We start from the raw sequence: 6000 nt of genomic DNA on the forward strand, positions 1-6000 counted from the left end.
AAATTTTGAGTTATTACATACCCAAGATGAAACGTACATTTAACATTTCTTGTAGACGTAAGTGTTGTTTTGGAGAGCTCTTCAGGACAAACCGATTGTAATACAATTTTGGAATTCCACCTAAATATTCTTTAATATGTCTACTATAATGACAAATAATAAAATTTACAAGTTTTTAAAGAAAATTTTAAGTTATTACATATCTAAGACGAAACGTACATTTAACATTTCTTGTAGACGTAAGTGTTGTTTTGGAGAGCTCTTCAGGACAAACCGTTTGTAATACCATTTTGAAATTTCACCTAAATATTCTCTAATGTGCCTACTATTATGTCAAATAATAAAATTTGCAAGTTTTCTAAGAAAATTTTGTAGACATAAGTCCAAATCAATTTTGGAGAGCTCTTCAGGACAAACCGATTGCAATATAATTATGAAATTCCACCTAAATATTCTCTAATATGTCTACTATAATGACAAATAATAAAATTTACAAGTTTTTTAAAAAAAAATTGAGTTATTACATATCTAAGGCCGAAAAGTACATTTAACACTTCTTGTAGACGTAAGTCAAAATCAATTTTGGAGAGCTCTTCAGGACAAACCCTTTGCAACACAATTTTGAAATTTCACCTAAATATTCTCTAATGTGCCTACTATTATGTCAAATAATAAAATTTGCAAATTTTCTAAGAAAATTTTGAGTTATTAAATATCTAAGACTAAATCAATCAAAATTTTCTCTTTTAAATGTGCGTTTATTTAAAAGAGAAAATTTTGATTCATTTAGCAACTTGCCAATAGGCAAAATTTGGACACTTATGGCATGTGACATATCATTTGATAGGTCTTTGGAAGTAGATTACGAATTTGATATTCATTTCGATTTTATTTCAAATAGTAAACTATAAATTTCAAAATTCAAAAAGTTTTAGAGATTTTTTGGGGTAGTACCAAAAATTTGCTGATATCACTTTAAATTATTTGTCACTATATTTTCTAAGTAAATTATTAGTCTACACTCCTATCTTATCACTAACTATAAATTATCTTTATCTAAAACGCTTATCTTTCTTATCATTTATATAATTCCAAGGGATTCCTTTATTTCATCATTGCAAAACTAATTCCATTTAATCTTTTTGAATATTTTGGATTTTTAAATTACAAAGACTATTTGAAGTGATCTTTTGATAAGAAGAAAATTTTAATCTGCACTTGATACAAAGATTGTTAAACTTTACAAATAATAATAATAATAATAATAATAATAATAATAATAATAATAATTGTAATAATATTAATTTTGTATTTTGAAACTTGTGAGATGTTTTTTTCCTCGAAAAAATATTAATATTAAAGTTTCCAATGTTTTTATTTAGGTTTCAATTGTGATGTACTTTTTTTTTCTTTGAAAGACCAGATTTTAGATAAAAAATATTTTAGTATTTTTTCAATAATACATAAAACTTATTATTATTTTGCGTTCAGGCCAAAATTGGATATAAAATTTCACTCCAGGTTTTAATTATGATTTATTTACTTTATATCGAGAATTTGTTATAATCATTTTTTGAATTGCTACTGCATTTTGATAATACAGTTGTTAGATACAAATTTATTTATCGTTTTAGGAATTTTTAGAATGCACTTTACATAATCTTTAAAGTCACTTTTGCTTATCAGACCACTTAAAATACTTGAATTTACATTTTTTTTTTACAAACTAATCGTCATTGTCTTCGATTTTCATAAAGTCAGTCTGAAACCAGTTTTTAGTGGTAACAGATCACTTTTAATAATAAAAATAAAATATATTACCAATTATTTACAATGTTATTTATATAAGTGCAAAGACTTTTGTTCCAAGTTTGTATTTTTTTATTAAAATGTGTGTTTCAAAAGCAGTAGGAATTTTAGGGTTTCTGGCCCTTGTCTTGGCCATCTCGACAATTACTTTAGCAGTTTTGTATTTTACTGAATTTGATAATAAATCTGGATCTATACCTAAGGTGAGGTTAAATTTTGATTCGAGTAAATTTATAGGTAGAGTTATACGTCAAATATGGAATCTTTTTGACCCATATAAAAAAAATTAATTCTGGCTATAAATTATCGAATACCGAGTTATAATGTTAGACAAATGTGTAGATAATTTAATTCTAAACAAATTTGACTAATATACTATTTATATTAGAAAAATATTTTGTGAATTAATGTGATTAATTTTGTGAATAAATGTCCGACTCGTCGATTATACATATTTTGTATTAGAGAATGGTTGTCATTTTCTGAGTTAAATTTTGAGTATACCGAGTTGCTGTAGGGTCTTATAATGTTAGAAAAATTTATAAACCATTTATTTTTCTATAAATTTGTCGAATACACTATTTATATTAGGCAAATATTTTAAAAGTTACAAATAAATTCACTACCATAAGTATTTACTTACTTAAAGAAAAATTTAATTATTATGACCTGAAATATTTATTATTATTGATTATGATTAAATTAAAATTTTTACCAGGCGTTATAAATAAATTTAATATTTTTTATTATATAATTTTGTATTTTTTTAATATTAAACTTGAAGTAACTCCTAATATAATACAGACTATTTTATCTCAATAAACAAAGTATTAACTTCTTAATTTTAATCTCAGATAAGATTTGAGAAAAAAACAGGTTTTATTACTTTAGCAATAAATTAAAACTGTGACAAGCAAAAATAAGTGATCGAATTAAATTGATTGATTATTAAATTTTAGTTCTACATCAGTACTGATGTAACGGACACATCTTTTAATTTTATTAAAAATTTATCAATAAAAATAATATTTAAGGAATGTGTTATAGTGTTTAATAAACTACATGGATGTTATTATTTTCTAATATTTTTTGCAATTTTTTTGTGGTATAAAAAGTGTCCAAAAAATGGTTTCGAAAGTGACTTTGCTGTTGGGTTTTTTGGTCGTGGGTTTGGCTATATCGACAATTACTTTGTCGGTTTTGTATTCTGATGAAATTAATAATGATGATGATGAAAGTACTGTTAAACCGACTGATAAACCTACAGATAAACCGACAGATAAACCGACAGATAAACCGACAGATAAACCGACAGATAAACCGACAGATAAACCGACAGATAAACCTACAGATAAACCTACAGATAAACCTACAGATAAACCGACAAATAAACCGACTACGACGAATGAACCGATACAAACCACAGAAGATCCTGGTACTGGGGTAGTAAGTAATTTTAAACTTACCACTTTTCAACTGCGATTTTAAAGTATACCGAGTTGCTGTAGGGTCTTATGATGTTAGAAAATATTTTAGATTATTCAATTTTAAACAATTTTCCAGAATGTTATATTTATATTAAACGAGTATTTTGAAAGTTACAAGATTTATAATAAATAAATGCACGAATGGATTGTGTGGAAGAAGAGTGCTAAACGTCTAACATTGTTTCGTTAAATTATTTATAACTTTTGAACTACTTGTAGTACATTAACAATATATTAGGCAAATTTGAAGTAAATTAAATAATATACAATATTTTTTAACATCGTAATAAATAAAGCACTATTTTTAAAACGATTTTACGTATATTCAAACGATTTCACCTGTTTTTAGCAGGATTTTAAACGCTTTAGCACGAGTTTACACGCTTTAATACATTTTTTTTACATTTTAACACGCTTTAGCACGTTTTTTTACATTATAGCACGTTTTTTAATATTTTAACACGCTTTTGCTCACTTTAACACACTTTAATACGTTTTTTCTTACACGATAAACCGATTTTACACTCTTCTATACTATTTTATTACGATTTTTATGCTTTGATACAATTCAATACACTTTGACACAGTTAACAGGAATTTTACTCATTTTAGCACGCTTTAGCATACTTTAACACGCTTTAGCACTTTTTTCTACATTTCAACACGTTTTTTTACATTTTAACACGCTTTTGCACATTTTAACATACTTCAACACGTTTTTTCTCACACGTTAACACGGTTTTGCACTCTTTTATACTATTTTATTACGATTTTTTATGCTTTGATACAATTTAATACTTTGATACAGTTTACAGGAATTTTACTCATTTTAGCACGCTTTAGCACGTTTTTCTACATTTTAACACGTTTTTTTACATTTTAACACGCTTTAGCACACTTTAACACGCTTTAGCACGTTTTTTACATTTTAACACGCTTTTGCACACTTTAACACGTTTTTTTCTCACACGTTAACACGGTTTTGCACTCTTTTATACTATTTTATTACGATTTTTTATGCTTTGATACAATTTAATACTTTGATACAGTTTACAGGAATTGTACTCATTTTAGCACGCTTTAGCACACTTTAACACGCTCTAGCACGTTTTTTTACATTTTAACACGTTTTTTTACATTTTAACACGCTTTTGCACACTTTGACACGCTTTAGCACGTTTTTTATATTCTAACACGCTTTTGCACACTTTAACACACTTTAACACGTTTTTTCTTACACATTAACACGATTTTGCACTCTTTTATACCATTTTATTACGATTTTTCATGCTTTGATACAATTTAATACACTTTGATACAGTTTATACACTTTGATACAATTTTATACACTTTTTTGTACACTTTTCGTTAAATTATTTATAACTTTTAAACTATTTGTAGTACACTAATAGTATATTTGGCAAATTTGAAGCAAATTAAATTATCTACAATATTGTCTAACATTATATTAACCTAGAGCAACTCGGTATATTTTTAAATAATTATCGAAAATTAAATTGTATTATATGTTTGCTAATAAGCAACACTTCTATATATTTTCCTTATAAATTTGAAACCATTCGATTATTATGAACGAGGTTGATTAAAATTTAAAACAAAATTTGAACTTTAAGCTGAATAATAAAAATAATAAGAAATAAATAATATATATATATATACATATACGTGTATATATATATATATATATATATATATATATATATATATATATATATAATAATCTAAATAATAAATAATTCAATATATAATATAGGGCTGGATATTAGTACAAAAAATATTAAACCAAGACTTTTGCTTATTATTTTTTATTTTAAAAATAAATTGTATAAAATGTGTTATTTTTTATTGTACCCAAAATTTATATAATTTTGTTTTTTTTATTTTTTCAGATCGATTACAGGCTTCCAGAAGGAGTAAAACCTGTTCATTACGACCTGCTCCTGACTCCTGATTTAAAAACTGGTAAATTTTCTGGACATGTAGGAATTGATGTCCAGGTCAAGGCTAAGAGGAACGATTTGGTCCTTCATGGAAAAGACTTAAGGGTAATAATAAAATTTTATCTAATTCATAGTAACACACCTAAATCCATCAACTTTCTGGTGCTAAAATTTCCAATAACTTATGAAAACTGATACAAGTAGATTTTTTCGTTGAATTATTTATAACTTTTAAACTATTTGCAGTACATCAACAGTATATTTGGAAAATTTGAAGTAAATTAAATAATCTACAATATTTTATAACATCGTAGTAAATAAAGCACTTTTTTTTAAAACGATTTTACGTATATTCAAACGATTTAACCGTTTTTAGCAGGATTTTACACGCTTTAGCACACTTTAGCACGTTTTAGCATGTTTTGTTATATTTTAACACGCTTTTGCACACTTTAACACACTTTAACACGTTTTTTCTCACACGTTAACACGCTTTTGCACACTTTAACACGTTTTTTCTCACACGTTAAACCGATTTTGCACTCTTTTATACTATTTTATTACGATTTTTTATGCTTTGATGCAGTAATAAATAAAGCATTTTTTTAAAACCCGTTTTTAGCAGGATTTTACACGCTTTAGCACGATTTTACACGCTTTAACAGGAATTTTACTCATTTTAGCACGCTTTAGCACACTAAGCAGGTTTTTTTACATCTTAACACGATTTAGCACGTTTTTTT

This window comes from Ctenocephalides felis, unplaced genomic scaffold (genome assembly GCF_003426905.1).
Source record: "Ctenocephalides felis isolate EL2017-DRISC unplaced genomic scaffold, ASM342690v1 CF-g0.4_SCAFFOLD_03573, whole genome shotgun sequence".
In the NCBI taxonomy this organism is placed as follows: domain Eukaryota; kingdom Metazoa; phylum Arthropoda; class Insecta; order Siphonaptera; family Pulicidae; genus Ctenocephalides; species Ctenocephalides felis.